The sequence below is a fragment of the Chrysochloris asiatica genome, unplaced genomic scaffold (assembly GCF_000296735.1).
Source record: "Chrysochloris asiatica unplaced genomic scaffold, ChrAsi1.0 scaffold00101, whole genome shotgun sequence".
Lineage (NCBI taxonomy): Eukaryota > Metazoa > Chordata > Mammalia > Afrosoricida > Chrysochloridae > Chrysochloris > Chrysochloris asiatica.
Genome location: NW_006408619.1, coordinates 11,571,976 through 11,581,327, shown reverse-complemented (window position 1 = coordinate 11,581,327; position 9,352 = coordinate 11,571,976).

The window sequence follows — 9,352 nt, the reverse complement described above, 5'->3', positions numbered from 1 at the left end:
AATATTTGGCTTTATCTTCTCGAGCTGATCTTTGACATTTTCTGTTCAGCTCTTGGACCTCCACATTTCTTCCATTTGCTTTAGAATCTCTATGCTGGAGAGCAAGTTTCAGTGTCTCTTCTGACAGCCATTTTGACCTTTTCCTTCTTTCTTGTCTTCTTAATGACTTTTTGCTTTCTTCGTGTATGATGTTCTTGATGTCATCCCTCAACTCTTCTGATCTTCAGTCTTTAGTGTTTAATGTATCACATTTGTTCTTCAGATGATCTCTGAATTCAGGTGGGGTATAATCAAGGTCATATTTTGGCTCTCGTGAACTTGTTTTCATTTTTTTCAGCTTCAGTTTGAATTTGCATATGAGTAATTGATGGTCTGTTCCACAATCTGCGGTGGGTCTTGTTTTAACTGATGATTAAACAGCTTTTCCATGATCTCTTTCCGCAGATATATTATTCTGTTCCTTGCCCATATCCCCCAGAAAAAATTGTCTTCATTATGAGTAGTCTATGGTGTGGCACTGCAGAATGCGCTGAACTGCAAAGTTGTTTGAACCCCAAGGTTGGCAGTTCAAGCTTAGCAGCCATTACTTAAAAAACCACATACAGGGTAGCCATGGTTCAGAACCACTTGAAGGTGTTTAACAACAACAACACACTGGCTTAAAAAAAAGGCACTAAAATTTCATTAGCTGTTTACCACTATTTAAGTTTTATAGTAGACTGCACTGAGGACTAGGAGCAAAAATTCAGATTAGAACCTATATCCAAATTTATCCAACACTCTTCAATAAAACATACTTCCCAGAGGGTCTCCCTATTTCTTATTGGTACTTTCCTTTTTCATTTACTCATTGGAAATCATCATACATGTGGATAGCCTGCAGAATCCGGTTTACCTTGCATTTTTATGTATACTGGATTTTTCATCAGTGTTTTTTATCTTTTACTTACACTCTTTTTCTGATTTGAAATAATTCATTAACTTCCAACACTGAGTTGAGCTACTGATTCACTTTTGTGACTTCAGAATGAACTATAACACAATGGAAATGCAAAGTTAATATATAAACAGTAACACATATTATGAAACAATACAGTCATTTAGATTAACGACACCCACTACTCACTTATCAACCTGGCTAGGTTCCAAAGACCACGTCATAATGACTATGTCATAACATCACTACAAAATTATATTACTGCTTCACTGTCAAAGCCCTGAGAAGCATGGTCCAGGCAAGTTGACACAAAACCTTGACCTTCACAGCTTGGGTTACTTACTCTTGCTCTGCATTTGTTACTTCGAGAAGAAATTATCAATGTGCGTAATAGTCAAGAGAGTAGGTTTTTACTATTGTCGTAACTGCAAAATGTCAGGTTTTTACGACTGTGGTAACTGAAAAAAAATCAGATAGTTGCTAAGTGGGGAGTAGATGTGTATCCTTTTGGCTGAATATTGTTGTTGTTGTTAAGTGCCGTCGAGTCGGTTCCGACCCATAGCGACCCTGTACAGGGTTTCCGAGGGTGTAAATCTTTACGGGAGTAGAAAGCCTCATCTTTATCCCGCTGGCTGAATGAATATTAGCTGAAATAAACTTACAGGGCCAGCACAACCTAGACTTTCAGATCAAAATGAGTATTGAAAATGTAACGTGATCACTGAGAAAATCGTAAATAGTCTAACCTTTAAGATTTGTGAAGCAGATATGGAAAAAGCTTTTTCATCCCACTGAAACAGCCTGTAGACAACTTGATAGATCACTGGTTCAAGGACTCCATGTTGGAAAGTTGCTGACAGGTTGGGAGAAAAGAACAGAATTAGGTGATTAAATAACTCATTGAGGTGGAAAAGAATGAATGACAACCCAAAGCTGGAAGCATATGTATAACATGACCTCACTTACATTTAAAAAAAAATAAAAGGGAGTGTAAATTTCAAGCACATAGAAAAGAAAGAACTAAAGGAAAAACACCAGACGCTAACAATGATAAGCAGCGTAGAGAGGGGAGCAAGTTGGCAAACAGAGAGAACTTTCATGTTTTACTCTATACATGCCTGCCATGGTTTAATCCTGTGCAATGATAATATGTGCATTTATATCATAAAACTTACAGAGTAATTAAAGTACAGTAACCAATAGAGGGTGGGTTATGAGAGCCTGACGATCAGATGTGGAGCAGCACCTGCATGTGACCATGGAGAGGAATTGTGTGGCCTTTGAGATTGTTCATGTTTCCTCAGTGGCAACAGACCACCTGTAGGTTACACCACCCAGTTCATTTAGATATGGCAAGGTTGGAAAACACATTTTTAAAATAAAAAGTTTTTATTGTAAATTGAGAGAAAGTTTACAGGGCTGATCAGTTTTACATTCAAGAAATCATACATTTTGTTTCATTACAATGATCCCCTCCATGTATCATCAGTTAACAGTATTTCTCCCTATTCATTTTAGCTTTTTTTTCTTTTTTTTAACACTCAGACATATATAATAATCTACACCATCAAAGGGCACATTCTGCAAGTCTGCCTCCTGGCCGCCAGCTCTCTCCCTCTCTTTCCAAAGTCCTCAGCTGCTCCCTCTCTCCATGTCCTCATGTCTGTCTCCATCTCTGGTGTCGCTGCTTCTCTGGATGGGGTTCCACATTCCACTTGTGCTCTTCTCCCTTGATAGTCCTAGGGTCTTCTGTCTCTGGACTGTAAGTTTAACTACTTCCCAGATTTTATTTTTATAGCCTCCTTTCTCTGTACCTTTATTTGTACAATTCCTTCCACTGGGTCTGTTCTTTTTGCTTGCCAGTTTTTATCTAGTTGTATACATTGTCCCCTTATCTCAAATGTACTACCTTTGCTGAGGTTCTTTTTAAGCTTCCTATAAAGCTCTCCAATTGTGTAGAAAATGAACTTTTTTTATACCTAAAATCCCACAGAATTTTGTGCCTCTTTTAGGGCTCTGTCCTTTACCATTCAAGACATATGTAGAGTTGGCTGACACTTGCCTTCAAATTCAAATTCAACATTAACAAGCTTAAGGCAAGTACTCTACAATCCAGATTAGAATCTATATCCAACATTTATCAATAAATATGTATAGAATATCTGTTATGTGCCAAGCACTATAATGAGAGCTGGGGATAGAGGAATGGACAAGGTAAAGTTCCTGCCCTCACAGAGTTTACTTTTTTTTTTTTTTTTTTTTAACAAGTCTTCTTAATTTGAAGAAATCAGGAATTCTTTTTTTTAATTCAGTAAGTGTGGGATACCCAGTGTAGTTGCAATACACAATTGAGAACTAAATGGAATTTTTTAAAACAGTGGAATTTCGCCACAAATTTTTTGGAGCTCCATCATATGTGCCAGATGGTGTGCTTGGCACTGGGAATTAAACAGAGAACTAGACACCAATAGTTTATTTTTTGTAACAGCTTTGTTGTTGTTGTTAGGTACCATCTTGTGGACTCAAACTCATAGCAACCCTATGTACAATGGACTGAAACTTGGGCAGGTCCTGCATCCGCCCCGCAAGTGTTGCTATGTTTGAGCCCATTGTTCTGATCAGTGTGTCAATTCATTTTGTTGAGGGCCTTTCCTCTTTTTTGCTGACCCTCACTTTACCAGGCATGATGTCCTCTTCCAGGGACTGGTCCCTCCTAATCACATGTCCAAAGTAACGAGACAAAGTCTCTCCATCCTTGCTTCTAAGGAGCATGCTGACTGTACTTCTTCCAACACAATTTTTTTTCATTCTTCCAGTAGTCCATGGAATATTTAATATTATTCACCAAGACCGTAATTCAAAGACATCAATTCTTCTTCAATCTTCCATATACATTGTCCAGCTTTTGCAAGCATAAGAGGTGATTGAAAATATCATGGTTTGGGTCAGGTGTACACTAGTTTTTAAAGTGACATCTTTGCTTTGTAATCCATTGAAGAGATCTTTTGCAGCAATACATTGTTTGATTTCCTGACTGATGCTTCCATGGGCATTGATTGTGGATCCAAGTAAAATTCACGACAACTTCAATTTTTCTCCATTTATTGTGATGTTGTGAGGATTTTTTTTTTTTAATGTTGAGGTATAATCCATATTGAAGACTGTAGTCTTTGATCTTCCATAAATCTATTTAATTATGGCAGGCAAGATTGTGTCATCTGCATATCACAGGTTGTTAGTGACTCATCTTCCAATCCTAATGCTGGTTTCTTCTGCATATTGCCTAGTTTTTCATATTATTTGCTCAGCATACAGACTGAACGTGGGTAAAATATTGAATGACACAAGAAGCATCAAAAGATGAAAAGAATGCAAAGAGTTACTGTACCAACAAGAAATAGTCAATGTTCAATCATTTCAAAAGGTAGCATGTGATCAAGAACCAATGGTATTAAAAGAAGTCTACGATGTACTGAAAGCATTAGCAAAAAAAAACAAGGTTCCAGGAAATGACGAAATGATGTAGTACTAGAGGTTCTCATTCATCTATGCCAAGAAATTTGGAAGACAGTTTACCTGGCCAATTGATTGGAAGAGATCTATTTTGTAGCCATTCCAAAGAAAGGCATTCCAGTGAAATGAGGAAATCATTGAACAATATCATTAATATCACATGCAAGTAAAAGTTTGTGAAAGATAATTAAAAAACGGTTACAGAAGTACATTGATAGGAAGCTGTCAGAAATCCAAGCTGGATTCAGAAGAGGATGTGGAATGAGGGATATCATTGCTGAAATCAGATGGATCATGGGTAAAAGCAGAGACTACCAGAAAGATGTTTACTTGTGCTTTATAGACTATACAAAGACATTTACTATGTGGGTAATAGTAAACTATGGATAATATTGCAATGAATGGGAATTACAGAACAACTGTGTTCATGAGAAACCTATACATAGACCAAGAGGTAGTCGTTTGTTGTTAAGTGCCGTCGAGTCAATTCCTACCCATAGCGACCCTGTACAGGGTTTCTGAGGAGCAGCTGGTGAGTTTGAACTGCTGACCTTGCATTTCAAACAGCTTTACAGTCTGGTGCATTAACCCACAGATAGTCATTGGAAAGTTTTGTAAAATCAGGAAAGGTGTGTGCCACGGTTGTATCTTTTCACCATATTTCTTAAATTTATTTAATCTGAGATCTGAGAAACAGGATTGTATGAAGAACATGGCATCAGGTTTGGAGCAAGACGCCTTAACAACCTGCGATATGCAGATGATGCAACTTGCTTACTGGAAGCAGAAAGGACTTAAAATACTTACTGATGAAGATCAAAGACTACAGCCTTCATAATGGATTGCACCTCAATGTAAAGAAAATTAAAATCCTCACAACTGGACCAATAAATGACTTCATGATAAATGGAGAAAAGATTGAAGTTGTCAAAGACTTCATTTTGTGTGGATCCACAATTAATTCTTATGGAAGCAGCAGTCAAGAAATCAAACGACATATTATTGCCTTAGGCAAATCTGCTGCAAAAGACTTCTTGATAGTGTTAAAGAGCAAAGTTGAGGACTAAGGTGTACCTGACCCAACTCATAGTATTTTCAATCGCCTGATATGCAAGTGAAAGTTGAGCAATGAATAAGGAAGACTGTAGAAGAATTGATTCATTTAATTTATGGTGTTGACAAAGAATATTGAAAGTACCATGGACTGTCAGAAGAACAAACAAATCTTGGAAGAGGTACAGCCAGAATACTCCTTATAAGGAAGTTTTGTTGTTATTAAGTGCCATTGAGTTGGTTCCAACCCATAGCGACGTTGTATAGGGTTTCCAAGGAGTCACTGGTGAGCTTGAACCGCCAACCTTTTGGTTCAAACTGACTTTGCAGTCCGGTGCATTAACCCACAGAGTCACACCAGGCTGTGAGACTTTATCTCTAGTATTTTGGACATATTCTTAGGAAGACTGGTTTCTGGCGAAGGACTTCATGCTTGTTAAAATGGAGGGTCAGCAAAAAAAAGAAGACCCCTATCCCAATGGATTGACAACAGTTGCAGCAACAATGGGCTCAAGCATAGCAACAATTGTAAGGACGGCGTAGGACAGGGCAGTGTCTCATTCTGTTTTGCATAGTGTCACGGTGTGTTGGAGCCTACTCAATGGCACCTAACAACAACAGACTGAATTAGTATGGTGAAAGGATACAACCATGATGCACACCTTTGCTGATTTCCAGTATCCCCTTGTTCTGTTTTAATGACTGCCTCTTGGTCTACAAACAGGCTCTTCATGAACACAGGAAGTGTTCAGGAATTCTCATTCTTCCCAATGTTATTCATAATTTGTTACAATCCACACAGTCAAATGCCTTTGCATATTCAATGAAACACAGGTAAACATCTTTCTATTATTCTCTGCTTTCAGTCAAGATTTATCTGATATCAGCAAGGATACCACTTGTTCTATATTCTCTTTTTAGTCTAGCTTGAATTTCTGACAGATCCCTGTCAATGTACTGGTGCAATCATTTAAAAATTATCTTCAGCAAAATTTTACTTGCATGTGACATTAATGATATTATTCTAAAGTATCTGCATTCTGTTGGATCACCTTTCTTTGGGTGAGTTCCATTCCAGACCTGAAGGGTGGTCAAGGGCCATAGTCTGGGTTCTTCCCGTCTCTTTCTGACCAGTATGCCTGGTCTTTTTTATAAAAAATCATAATTTTGAGTTTTGTTTCACATTATCTGCCACTCTGTCTGGGACTTTCTAACGTGATTCCTTTCAAAGTAATTGGTAGTGGTAGCCTGGCACCATCTAGTTCTGGTCTCAGAGTCCTGGTGACTGATGTTCACCTGTTTCATTGGTCTATTGCACTAGCTGATTCCAAGCATCTTCAATTCTCATCACTCTTCTTTCTTCTGCACATGGAGTGCTCGACAATTGCATCTTAGATGGCTACTTATGAGCTTTTAAGATCTTAGATGCTACTCATCAAAGTCAGATGTAGAACATTGTTTTTGGGGACTGGCATGCCAAATGACCATGGTGTCCCCTGAGACAATGGTCCTGAGCCCCCAGGCCTAGTATCACCTTCCTTTGGAATGGGCATAAATATGGATCGCTTCCAGTCAGTTGGCCAGGTAGCTGTTACCCAATTTTCTTGGCATAGATGACAGAGTACTTCCAGTGCTGCATCCATTTGTTGAAACATTTCTGTCCATTCTGTCTATCCCTGGAGTCTTACTTTTCACCAATATCTTCAGTCAGCTTGGACTTCTTCTTCCTTCAATATCATCAGTTCTTGACAATCTACTACCTCCTGAAATGGTTGTAGTTCACCAATTCTTTTTCAAACAGTGACTCTGTCTATATTTTCCATCTGCTTTTGATGCTTCACGCATCATTCAATATTGCAACTTGAGTCTTCAATTTATTTTCTTCTGTTGTTTTAGCTTGAGAAATACCAAGCATGTTCATCACTTTGGGTTTTCTAACTCCAAGTATTTGCATATTTTATTTAAAACTTTGTCTTCTCTGCAGATAGTGCCCATTTGACCTAGTTTGATGACCAATACTCGGCTAGAGGAAGATTTAAAAAATTTGATAAAGAAAACAAGTATAAATTGCTAAAATTTTATAAACTTGACCTATATTTATGGATGTAGTAGCTCAAAATACCAACTAAGAGGGAAGGAATCTTCACATCAAGGATCAATCCTATCCCCTCTGTATACAAGGTTGATAGGAATGGGCAACTTAGACATTGGCTACCTAAAAGGGGTGGGGTGGCGATGGAGGCTATAAGGGCATGAAGTGACTGGCTTATAAATTTTCAAGAGGGAGTTTAGTTTCAGAGAGTGCGTGGGAAGGTAGAATCCTCACAGAATAGTTTTCATCTTGTCTAGATGGATCTGGCTAAAGGAGACAGGGATTAGATTTTTACGATTCAACAGAGTAATTGATATCATGACTAATTGAGATGGTCACAACTGTAAAGGTAGACGTTTTGTAACAAAAGTGTGTGGGGGGGGGAGAGTAGTTAACCTTACATTCCCAGAACAGAGGACCCTAGGACCGTCAAGGGAGAAGAGTATGAGCGGAAAGTGGGATCCTATCCAAAGAAGCAGCAACACCAGAGATGGAGGCAGAGATGATGACGTGGTGAGAGGACGCAGCAGAGGACTCTAGACTCATGGAAAGAGAAAGGCTGTGTGCTGGAGACCAGGAGACAGGCTTGCAGAATTTGCCCTTTGGTTTGTTTAAATGATTATATATTCCTGAGCGTTTTTGTGTACATCCTTAAAAATACCCACAAACCAAACAACAACAACAAAAAAAGACAGGAAATAGAAGCAAATACTGTTGAATAATAATGTAAGAGGGGACTGTAATCATTGCAATGAAATGATGAGTGTAAACCTGATATTCTCCCATGTAAACTATTACTCAATTCACAATGAAAATTTAAAAAAAAATACATTGTCTTCTCAAGTTGCCTTTGAAATCTTCTGTTCAGCTCATTTCCTTAATTATTTATTCCTTTTGCTTTAAGTTCTCTATCTCCTAGAGTAAGTTTCAGAGTTTCTTTGGACACCCATTTTGGTCTTTTCTTTCCTATCTTTTTAATGACATTTTTATTTCTTCCTGTATAATGTCCTTGATGTCTTTCCACAACTCACCTGGTCCTTGGTTATTAGTGTTCAGTGTGTCACGTCTTTTTTTTTTTTTTAACTTTTTATGATTAATTGGGTGAAGGTTTACAGAGCAGATCAATTTTGCATTCAATAATTCATACATATTTTCTTTCATTGATTGCAGTCCCTACAATGTAACAGTACTTCACTCACTTTTTTGTTTCCTGCTTTCATCCCTCCTTCTTTCCTAATCCTTCTAAACTTTGTTCTTGGGTAAATACTGCCTTCTGATTTGCTTTTGCTTTCCAATGGTTGATTATGCAAAAGTGTGCATAGCCCATTAGTGTTATTGTTCCCCTTATAGACAGTTTCAGGGGTTCCACCAGTAAGGCTGATATTTTTAAAAAAGATTTTCATGTGTTGTTCCACATTTTTCTTCCACTCTATCCAGGACCTTCTAATATGAAACCTTGCAGAGCAGTTGGTCCTGGTAACCTGATATCATCTAGTTCTTCTGGTCCCAAGGTCTTGGAGGCTGAGGTCCACATGCTTCATAAATACATTAAACTAATTGTTTCCACGTGTCTTTGATTTTCTTTGCTCCTCTTTCCTCTGGACTGAGAAATACCAATATTTTCACCTTGTTGTTGTTGTTGTTGTCAGGTGCCATCGAGTCGGAACCAACTCATAGCGACCCCATGCACAGCAGAACAAAACAATGTCCGATCCTGGGCCAACCTCACTACCACTGCCACACTTGAGTCCATTAAT